The 11,556-nt window shown below is 53.2% G+C and overlaps 1 protein-coding gene across 2 annotated transcripts in view; it reads left to right on the forward strand.

The window, feature by feature from the left end:
* Positions 1-4,018: 4,018 nt before the first annotated feature.
* Positions 4,019-11,556, forward strand: part of Sh2b3 (SH2B adaptor protein 3) — a 25,556-nt gene continuing 18,018 nt past the window's right edge. Inside the window, exon 1 of one of the 2 annotated variants that reach the window (XM_005344467.3) lies at positions 4,019-4,280. The gene's annotated coding sequence lies outside the window, so the exon portion shown is untranslated. The other variant, XM_013350187.2, reaches the window with a different exon arrangement.

Raw genomic sequence — 11,556 nt, forward strand, 5'->3', positions numbered from 1 at the left:
TGGCCAAGATCAAACACACTGATGACAACTTATGCTGGAGAGGTTGTGGGGAAAAGGGAACACTTCTGCATTGCTGGTGGGAATGCAAGCTGGTACAACCCCTTTGGATGTCAGTGTGGCGATTTCTCAGAAAATTAGAAAACAACCTTCCTCAAGACCCAATAATAACACTTTTGGGTATATATCCAAAGGATGCTCAATCGTGCCACAAGGACATGTGCTCAACTATATTCATAGCAGCATTGTCTGTCATAGCTAGAACCTGGAAGCAACCTAAATGCCCCTTGATCAAAGAATGGATAAGAAAAATGTGGTACATTTAGAAAATGGAGTTCTACACAGCAGAAAAAAATAACGACATCTTGAATTTTGCAGGAAAATGGGTGGAGCTAGAAAACATCATTTTGAGTGAGGTGACCCAGACACAGAAAGACAATTATCACATGTGCTCACTCATAGGTGGTTTTTAAACATAAAGCAAAGAAAGCCAGCCTACAAACCACAATCCCAGAGAACTTAGACAATGCAGACACTAAGAGAGACTTACCTAGATCTAATCTACATGGGAAGTAGAAAGTAGAAAAAGACAAGATCTCCTGAGTAAACTGGGAGCATGGGGACCTTGGGAGAGGATTGAAGAGGGGAGGGTAGAGGCAGGGAGGGGAGCAGAGAAAAATGTAGAGCTCAATAAATGTCAATAAAAAAAATGGTTAAGTATCAGGTGGGTTTGGAGGGTCACACTTATTAACCCTTAGTTCTGGAGAGGCGGAGGCTGGAGAATCACACATTTGAGGCCACCTGGGCGATATGTCAAAACTCTGTCTTAAAACCCAAAAACAAAGCCAACCCTGGCAGTACAGCTAGCTACTCGGCTACTCAGGAGGCTGAGGCAGGAGGATTAAACATTCAAGGCTTTCCTGGGCTAAGTCTAAGGCTAGCCCAGGCAAATCAATGAATGAGAACTTGCCTCAGAATAAGTGAAAAGCAGGGTAGGGCTGCAGGGCCCTGGTGGAAGCCCTGGGCCTGTGACCAGCGGGCGGGTGTCACTTCATTTTTCTTGATACAAGATCTCACTGTGGCTTTGGCTAGCCTGGAATTCACTATGTAGACCAGGCTGGCCTTAAATTCAGAGTTCCGCCTCTACGACCCATGTGCTGGGAGTAAAGGCACTGGACACACATGATGCTTTTCTTGTTTTTGGTTTTTTTTTTGAGAGTATCTCAGTAGACTAACCAGTTTGATGGGGTACGCTGGCTGACCCAGCCAGCATACCCCAGTGGTCCTTGCCTGGGTGCCGGCCTTGAACTCAGGTCCTCTTGCTTGCACGCCAAGCACTTTACCTGTCGTGCCACCTCCCAGGTCTTATCTGGTCAATGTTTGTTGGTATTCATATGAACTATGTGAACGGCTTGGATCATTAACTTCCATTGGTATTGTTGGGTTTGTTTGATTTGAGAAGGTATCTCATGAACTCCCTAGGAGCCAAGGCTGGCCTTGTACAGATCCTCCAGTCCCAGGGTCTAAAAGCTGTTCTGTCACACACCGCACCTGGCTGACGTTAAGGCGACTATTGTGTCACTGACCTAGTTGACTTGGAGAACCTGCTACACCAGGTTTGGACTCCTTTTGACCTGGCCATTTGGGTCCCTGGCAGGTGGACCTAGTGCCGCTGCCTGCCCTCAGCAGGAAGGAAGGGCGGATGGCCCGGCCCCTGGGAGTGGTCAGTCAGCTTCCGGCAGTCCCCCGCCAGTTGTGGGAACTGGCTTGTCGTCCCCTCCCAACCTCCCCACCCCCCGCCACTGGGTGGGAGGATCCGGGTCCCCAGGGGCGCAGAACCCTGAGTTGCTGCTGTCCCCGCAGGGTCTCATGGTGGGCACAGCAGCAATGGCCTGGCAGCCCTTTGCTCTTCGAAGGAAAAATGTAAATAAATAGAAGACAGCGCAGGGCTCCCAGGGAACCCGGACTGGGGCGGGCCCGCGGGGCGAGAAGAAACTGAGCGAGGAAGGAAACGGGTTTGGGCCTCGGAGAAATCTGGCAGGCAGGCTGGCCTGTGATTAAAAAGAGGAAGAACCACAAGTCCCCATTTAACTCAGCAGGGCTGCAGTCGGCTGCGAGAGGGAAAGTGCTTGCGGCTGGCAGATTGCAGCCACCATTTGGCAAAGGCTGCCAGTACCTGAAGATATACGCGCGCCTCCTGGCCACAGCGAGGCTGCAGTTACCGGGCATTCGCCCCAGGTGTTATAAGGAGTGTGTTCCGGGCCAATCAGGCTAGACTTCACCGAAGCGCCCTCCTTCCTCCTCAGATGCTGTGTCCTTCAGTGGGACACTTCCGATCGGGGACACCAATCTGTGGCAGAACGCAGCTGGGCCTTCTCTTCCTCAAAGTTTTTCATGGCTCACCGGTGCCCTCATAAAACAAGCAAACAAGCAAACAATACTCCTCCCAAAGCGGACTCTGCACCAAGACCTCAAGACACCACGTGTAAGCCAGCGTGTTCCTTCTTGTGTGGGTGGGGCCATTTCCACTTTCTACCAAGGCACCTTAGGGACTTTGCATTGACCGGTCCTTTGGCGTGGAATGTCTTGCCTTCAAACTTCATCATGCCCAGACTCTTCTATCCTGAGGGAGATCTCAGCTTAAATATTACTCAACTATTTCTCTCCCCGAGTTCAAAGACAGCCACCCCACATCCACAAGAGGGCTGTCACCCGTGCTCTTTCCTAAGCAGCATGCCGCCTCCGCGAGGACACCAATTGGTGTCCATAAACACCTTACACAGTGCCCATCACATAGTGGGTACTGCCTTCGCACGTTTTTGTGGCTTTTCCCAAACCATTCTGCCCCCCGCCCCCACCCCCTACTCGCTGCCCTCCGACTGTCGTGGAAATCCCCACCTGTGGGGGAGTCCCTTCCTGGGGCTCCAACGGCAGGCCTGGGGACTGAAGCCCGGTTAAGGTTAAACTGCTCCAATACTCAGTCCTTCCAGTCCCCGAGTGGGTTGGGGACACGTGTTATTTCCATTTCACAGATGAAGAAACCGAGCGGCAGAGGCCAAGCTCTTGGTCCCAGGCAGCAAAGGGGAGGTAGTGGGCTCTAGGGAGCCAGTGGCTCGTGGGAGCCTGTCGTCTGGGAAGGCTTGCAGTGGCCCCTTCAAACTGGGGGCGTGGGCGGTTAGTTTCCTGTTGGGGGAGGGGAAGGGGACAGGCATTCCTCTTGAGCCTCCCTCCCTAGTGGCGCGGGGAAGACTGGCGTGCAGTGACTCCACTTCAGAACAGGGGCACCTCACTGTTAGCCGCACCCCCATGAGGAGATAGAGAAAAGGTAAAGGGCTGAGGGGCGCGCAGACGTGGAAACCCAAAGGGCTCAGCTGCCTGGGGTGAGGAGGAGTTCTTAGAGAAAGCTGCATCAAGTTAAAGAGCGGTCGGGCGGCCAGGTAGAAAATAGCCTACTCTGCCCGTTCCGGGACTAGGCGGACCTTAGTCAGGGAGCGGAACCCGAATAGATGGAGCGGCTGAGGCAGGTCGGCTCCGAGCCGCCGATAGTAGGCCCAGTGCTGGGCTGGGCTCCTCCTCCGGAGGTGGTGAAAGCCGCAGTCGCAGTAGTTAGACGCGGCCGGGCGAACACAGATAAGGCCAGGCTTGAGGAGTCCGCAGGGGCGCGCCCCCACGAGGTCCAGAAGGTCGGGCGGCCCCGCCCCACCGTGCGCCAGCCCCGCCCACCCCCTCCAGGGGCCCCGCCCCGCTGAGGTACGCGGCGATTGGCTGGCGTGAGAGGGGCGGGGTCAGGCACACTCCTCCCCTTGGCTATTCCCTTTCCTTTAGGGGGCGCGACGCGACTTGGGGGTGGGGAGCACGCCTTTGGGGGAGGGAACCGGAGGCGACTGCTCGGGAGGGTGGGGCCGGGATAGGCTCCGCCTCCGGAGTAGCGGCTGGCTGTAGGAGGGGCGTGGTTCGTCGTGGCTCCGCCCCCAAGCCGCCCTCCGCTGCCGCGCGCTGCTCGCGACCGGTTCCTCTTTACATAACGGCGCGGGGCGGCATGGGCTCGGGCCGTCGTCTTCTCCCAGCCGCCCGCCCGCCTAGACTGTCACGGGCCACGGGGTCCACAGGGGCGACAGCAGCAGCGTCCCGGGGGCGTCCCGGGGCCGCGTCCCTCCGCTGCTGTCAGGCGCTGGCGGCGGAAATGAGGCGCTGGCCGTTTTCCGAGCCGGGGTTTCCTGCCTGAGCGCCGAGAGGCCGTGCGACGCCATGGGCCGGCCGGGCCCCGACCCGCAGCTTGCGCGGTAAGCGCGGCCCGCCGAGCGCGTTGGAGGAACCGGGCGGCTGCCCGCGTCCCGCTTCTGTTTTCTGGCGTTTCCTCATTCTGTTTCTCTTCCCCAATCCCAGACCGCAGTGATGTGGGCGCGGAGGTCAGTGCTTGCAGCTGGGGCCTCCGGAGAGGGGTCTGGCGGGGCGCCGCGGGAGGAACCGAGAGCCGCCCCGGGGACACAGCGTGCTTGGTCCCTGCCGGGGTGGGGTGGGGTGGACACGTGTGTCACTGACCTGACAGGAGGAGCAAAAACGGCCCTGGTGATCTACAGGGGTGGCATACGGATGCCTCAAGGCGAAAGCAGTCAGAGGTCGTGGCAGGGCAGGCCCATGACAGGCCAGGGCCCACTGGGGAAGTTGCAAGGGTTTTACATGCTTAGGACATTTTGTGAGCCTTCTCCCACAGGCCCCTCTGGGAGGGGCCTCCGTCTGGGCCGAGGGGTGAATACATTCTGGAACTTGTGCAGTCCCTGTGAGCCACGGGGGCGGCCAGCTGGGAAGGGGCTGGCCCGAAGCAGTAGCAGCTGTGGTCTGGGGCCCTCAAGGGCTGGGCAGTGGCAGGGGAAGAAACAGAGGGTCCTAGAAAGCAGAACTTCTTCCTCCTTTGCTTTGTAAGCTACAGCCTCTGTTTCCCCGTTAAGTGAGTAAGAAGAGATTTGCGGTGCAGTTTTAATGAGGACTTGGTGTGTGGAAGGCACCTGTGCCTGGCCTGGCAGGAGAAGATCTCATTTACAGGCTGTTTCACACTGCCCTGTTTTATGGACCCCTGCTGTGGGACCTTCCTTAACTCTCCTGAGCACTGGCTGCTCTGGGGTTTCCTAAATCTTTGGGCAGGGAACTCTGAAGGACCTGGGCAGAGTCAGATGACAGCCCCTTCCTGGTCAGGTTTCTTTAGTTGACACCTACTTGTGATGACCACCAGTGCACAGAATGGCTCAGTCATGACAAGGGTGTTATCTGTTTTGTTGAGGTCATTTCTGTTCCTGTTCCTTCCTGACTCTGTGGCACCCAAGTCTGTCACCCAGTGCCTGGTCTTTCCTGTTCAAGAGACAAGTGAGGTGCATTGAGCAGCTGGACTGTGCAGTCAGCTTGTGTACCTCAGGATATCTCATCCAGCTGGGCCATACCCAGGTTTCTTCCTCCTCTGGGATGAGTTGGAGGTACTTTGGTACCCTTTCGGGCTTCCGGAGTGTGCCTCTCTAGCATGAGTGATTGATAGAGAACTCTGGTGACCTCGCAGGGAACTAACTGCCTCCAGCCTGGACTTAAATGCTTTGTAGGGCAGGCCTTTGGGGTCTAGCCTACCTCTGAGGCTAGTTGGCTTCTGAATCTCCCATTCTGTGACTCTTTGGGTGGTCACTTAACCTCTCTGAGGCAATGAAGTCATCAGGAGTGGGAAGGGTTTTAACTGCTGTGGAGTCTGGCACACACAGAGATGGAGCAGATGGTATTGTTGGAATGAGAGGCCTTTCTTTGGAGCAGCACACTTGAAGAGACCCAGGCCTTAGGCAAGATACCCCTTGAGACCTGCCCACTGTGCACCAAGTCTCTGCCCCCCTAGGGTGATTGTGTGCCATGTAGGAGCCTTTCAAGGGGAAGGCTTTTGAACTAGGTTGGCTGTAGTCATGCTGGCTCTGAGGTATTGGGCTTGTGTTTTACCATCTCTGAGCTCTGAAGAGGGGGTCCTGAAGGATAGAGTTGTTCTGAAATCGGCATGAGGTTAGTGCTCAATACGTTCAAGCTACTGCTATTAATTCGGGGATAGGGTGGCTGGCACTTAATTGCCAGGCTTCCTGGGAAAACGGTCCCTAGGGCCCCTGGTGTTGAGCATCTCTGGTTGGGCGGGGCAGGGCAGGAAGCAGCTTCCATCTGGAGTGTCTGGAGGGGCTGCTTGCTCCTGCCAGGCCTGTTTCCAGCCACCACCCTCCCCAAGGAAACTGAGGCTGGCAGGCTGCCTAGAGGAAATGACTCAGTGGGGGTCACTGGCTGAGTCATGCCTAATTGGACCCAGGAGTCTGCACCCCAGCTCCCAACTTCCGGGGGCTTGAGGTCCCTCAGGGACTGGGTAGGTCTCAGGCCTGGCTGCATGTCCTTGGCCACTGTTCAGTACCACCTGCTTGAGCCCCACGATTTAGACAACCAGTATCCCTTGGTCAGTATTTTGGGGTCCCACTGACCACCACTAGGTTGTCTAGCCCAGTGTCCCTCTTCTCACTGGGACAAGAAACAGGTCCCTAAGGGACCTGATGGCCTGCCTGCCCCACCCTGGCCAGCCGGAAACTCAGCAGCTGAGCAGATGGCTGAAAGATTTTTTCCTCCCACACAACCCTGTCAAGGGTCAGCAGGGGGGCCAGTTCTCAGTCTTCCTTGTGAGCCAGGCCTGGAGCCCCTTGGGGCCTGTCCGGATGTGCCCCCCAGCCGCTGTGGGGAACATGGGGTGCAGCTTGGTCCCCAGGGAAGCCTGGAGGAAGGAAGTGTGTGCCCTGCTTGTGGGGCTGACTCACGGCAGCTGATTGGGGGTGGGGCTAGACTTTGGGGTGAGGGCTCAGTGTGGCCTCTTGATGTAGGAGGTAGACCTACCTTTCAGACCCCCCCACTGGTGGCATCTCCATAGAGTCCTAAGGACTCATGTGTGTGGGAAGGGGTACACAAGGGCCAGAGGCTGTCAGTGCATTCTCCTTAAAGCCCTAGACAGTTTAGGGGAGGCTCTCTCTGATAGCGGGGTACATCTTTTGCCACTACCTCTGCCACTGCCCGCTCTGAGGTTGGTGAAGGAAGCCTTGTCTGGTAAAGAGAGGTACACTTCTCTTGGGGGCTAGTCCCTTGCTCTCCCCACCTCTTGGAGCCTACTTGGGGTAGTGGCTGTCTGGAGTGTCAAGTTGCCAGGGGCAGGGTGCAAATGGGAGTCAGGGTATGTGCACTGGGTCTTTTCTCAGTTTGGAGACCTCCTTGGAGGAGGCCACCTTTAGAGGGTGGTATGGGGCTTCCTGTCCCAGCATCTAGGAGTGGGGCAGTCACAACTCTTGGGTACACACACACACTGAGCAGCTCTCCCTGCCCTGGCAGGTGGAGTGCTCCAGGTGTCCTCTGCACCTGTGAGATGGGAGTGGTGGCCAAGCTGAGAGGCTGCTGAGCCATCTTTTCAGTCATGGGCTGGGTGGTCCCAGAGTCCCTTCCAGCAACCTTCCATCTCGCTGACTGGACAGGCCCTCTGTCCAGTTGGGGTGGTTGTGCCTGAGCAGGAGCACCAGCCTGGCTGCAGCTCCTAGGGATCAACACTGCCTGGCTGGGCTGCCTGTGGCTGTCTAGGATCAATGAGGGTGTTGAGATGCCACCTTGCTGACTGCAGGGAGCTAGCTGCCCTCTTGTTCGCCATGGAAACTGGGGATGGGGGAACTATCTCCATAGGACACAGCTCTTCTCGTCACTGTGGCTGAGTTCAGGTGGAGGCTGTATCTTCTCTGTGGAGAAGAGCAGGAGAGGAGAGCCGTACTTACAGAGCCCATCATCCTGAGGCTGAGCTCTGCTCCTTCCTTCTCCCAGCTTCTCCATCCTGTCCCAGGGTTGTTACAGTTGAGCAGCTGTGTTTCATCTCTTAGCACATGGAAAGTGTTCACTGGAGGGGACCATCTTCCTGCTGCCTTGCCCCCCTGCCATCTAGCCTGGAGTCACCTTGGCCTGGGACAGCCTGTGCCCCACAGTCATGCTACCCATGCTGCCTGACACAGAACTGGGTTCCTCCTGAGGCTTGGGCTTTGCAAGTAGGTGGCCTGACTCACCTCCACTGCTCTTCTCAGTGTCAGGGACAAACAACAGTTATTTTCTCCACCCTGTGCCCACCTACCACAGTTTTTAGAGTACCACTGGCAGGTACCTGTTAACACCTGCCTTCCTGTCCTGCTGCCTATGGGTAGGATGGGGTGGAGGTAGCCCCAAGGGCTGTGGGAGTAGAGCCCCAGGGGGTGCTCTTCTCCCCCCAGGGGTGTTCTCAGTGTCTCATGTTGGAGCTGGGGTGGACAGGATGTGACCTGAGACTGGAGCACCAGCCTGCCTTGCTCAATTGCAGAGGCACCTGGGGCATTTGTTCTGAGTGGGCCATGGTCGTGGCAGGAGCACCTCAGCCTAGTAGAGATGGATGGTACACAGTATACAGAATTCCTGGCTCCAGCCTGTGCTTGTGAGCAGGCCGGATGGGTCTATCCCCTCTAGATGATTGTGGGACCTGGAGCAAGCCCACCTCCAGTGCCTTAACCTGGGCCTAAGGACAGGACACCCAGCTAATGAAGATCCAGGGAGCCTAGAGTAGAGCCATACATTTTAATACAAGTGGATATACTTTCTTTGTACACAGTTGGTAGGTTTGGGTAGTGATATAGATATGAATAATTTGGATTGGTATGGATTTTGCTTTATTAATACAAATTTAAGGTCAATTATGTTATATGTATGTATTTCTGATCTTGATTAAGGTATTGTATTGTGTAGTTCATTTAAAAATGTAATGTATAATTAGGAAATAAAGGTTGTTAATGGATAATCATCAATAATAGTCAAGCTTGTAGCCATGTTAGTTAGATTTTCTAGATATATAGAGATATATTTCAGTTAGATAGGCATTCTTCATATCTTTCAAAGACTACAGAATATGGCATTTAAAATATTTTAATAACTTAGGGTTTTTCATGACAATGAGACATGACTGTTCCTGGCAGCACCAATCTACTTCAAGAGGAAGATGGGCATCGAAGAAGCTCCTTATGGAGTTGGTTAGCCATTTGGGCAAGAAACTGCTCTTGCCTGGACTATTGCATAAACTGGACACGAAGAACCCACAGAGAGAGGACTGCTGAACTTGCCTAAAGGTGAAATGATCCTTCAGGGTTCCTGCTCCATAAAAGAGTCTACGAGACATTCTACAGGACACACAAAAAAGTGACTAAATTGTCTTTAAATTTTCCTGCTTCATGGAAAAGTCTGCTGGATACTATGGGCCCTTAAGGCTGAAGATGGATGCCCCAACAGTACAGAAAAACTTTGGGTGACTGTCCAGGCAGTGAGATGTCTCTGTCATTTCTAGAGTTTTGGAAATTGTTTACTTTGATTCCCCGACCGGGAGCCAAAAAAAAAAAAAAAGAAAGAAAAAAGAAAGGAAATTGTTTACTTCTTGTTTACTTAGGTAATATTATATCCTTCAGGAGTCTTTGATGGAGTTGAAGAATAGTTAGAAGTTATAGTTTTCCTTTGTTATGATAAAAGATAAAGTAGATATAAATATTGTAACTGTAATTCTTGCTTGATAACTGTTTTGTTATATGTAATTTTACTATGGTAAAGTGAAAGCCTTTCTTTTTGTTTAAACAGAAAAGGGAAAATGGTGTAGGAGGTCCTTCTGTATTTGTGTTGCTTTCATTGGTTATTAAAGAAACTGCCTTGGCCTATTTGATAGGGAGGAACTCAGGTAGGCGGGGAAGACAGAACAGACTGCTGGGAAGAAGAACAGACGCCATGGTTCTCCTGCCCAAGATGGACGCTGCTTAGACTCATGCCAGTAAGCCACAGTCAAGTGGCGATACATGTTAATGGAGATAGGTTAAACTAATATGTGAGAGTTAGCCAATAAGAGGCTAGAAATAATGGGCCAGGCAGTAATTTAATTAATATAATTTCTGTGTGCTTATTTTGGGGGCTAAGCTAACTGGGCGGCAGGACACAGCCAGCCCACTACTCCTTCTACAGGGTAGTGGCAGGGCTGCTGGTCACTTTCCACTTGAGCAGAGCTGAAACAGTCCTTCACCATTTCCACTCCAGGGGACAAGGGAAGCACGTTAGTTCTTGGGGCGCATTTCGGCTCTTTTTGGAGTTTCCTCTGTGAGTGCTGTACTGGTCATCCAGCACCCTAGGGATTCTGTGATGCCTAGAGTTTATCTTTGACTACCAAAGTGGTCAGAGCAGTGCTTAAGGGTGTTGGGTGCATAGCCAGTGTCACCTTTGTGAGGGGGCATTGGAGTGAGCGTACAGCTGGACCTGGCTAGCAAGAAGTGTGGAAGGTCCTGCCAGAGTTTGGCTCTGTAGTTGTGCTTCTAGACCCTGATATACACAGAGTGAATAGGCACAAGTTCCAGATGAAGGGACAGGTATGGACAGAGACTTGGGTACCCAAAAGGTAGGCTAGGCAATATGATGGCTAGTGGGTGATGCTGGTCACTAGGCATCTGTGTACCTGTGTTTATCCTTAGACTGGAGTGTAGCTCAGTTGGTAGTGCCACTTTACATAGTATGTGGGAAGCCTGGGTTCCATCCCTAGGACCACAGAAACTTAGTATATTCTTGTAAACCCAGTTCTCAGAAGGTAGAGGTAGGAGGAGGCCAGCCTGAGCTACATGAGGCCATAAAGAAAGAATTCTTTATTCATCCCAGGCCTGCAGAAGGATGATATTCACAAATCCAGTTTGGGCTGCGTACTTGGATTTAAGTTTTTGTGTGTTTCATCAAATCCCTGCTGTGGTAGGAAGTAGAGGAAAGCAGGTGTGCCCTGGTCCCAGGGCCATAGTCTGGATGGCCACTGACAAATCCCTATTGCTGAGGACAGATTCAGGATTTGGTACTATTCCTCTTGTGGTGTTATGAAAACAGACAGGCCTAGGGAATTAATGCAAGACTGCAGCCCAATGGCCCTTGCAGTCTGTGGATGGGGCCAGAGCTATGATGTGTGCACTCAGCTTGTGGGTCATCCGGGCAATGAAGGCTGCGACTGTCTCCTGTGTCAAAGCCTGGTGTGCGAGGGCGGGGGTGGGGGGATAGCTCTGATCAAGGCTCGGATCCCCCAGGAAAAAGGTGCTCCCTATGAGGAGGTGGGCAGAGTGAGATGGGCTTGGTCAGATGTGCTCTATTCCTTTCTTCCTCCTGGCTTTTACTGCTTACTATGTGCAAAGCACCTACTGTGTGCTAAGAACCTTATGGCATGGCATGCAAAGTGCTGACAGAGTGCAGAGTGTACCCCAGTGAGTGCACAGGCCTCTGCACTGGAACTGAAGTGTCCTGTTAGGTGCTGGAATGGGCTGGCCACCCTTACTTGTCTGTTCTGGGTCTTGCAGTACACAGGCCACAGCAGTAGGGACAGTAGAAAGAGCCCCATTTCTGGGCCTAGCTGTTCCTCTCTAGTCCTGGCAAACATTATTTATTTGTTTATTTTGGTTTTTTGAGACTTTTTTTCTGTTTTTTTTTTTTTTTTTTTTTTTTTTTTTTTTTTTT

The sequence above is a fragment of the Microtus ochrogaster genome, chromosome 2 (genome assembly GCF_000317375.1).
Source record: "Microtus ochrogaster isolate Prairie Vole_2 chromosome 2, MicOch1.0, whole genome shotgun sequence".
In the NCBI taxonomy this organism is placed as follows: Eukaryota; Metazoa; Chordata; class Mammalia; order Rodentia; family Cricetidae; genus Microtus; species Microtus ochrogaster.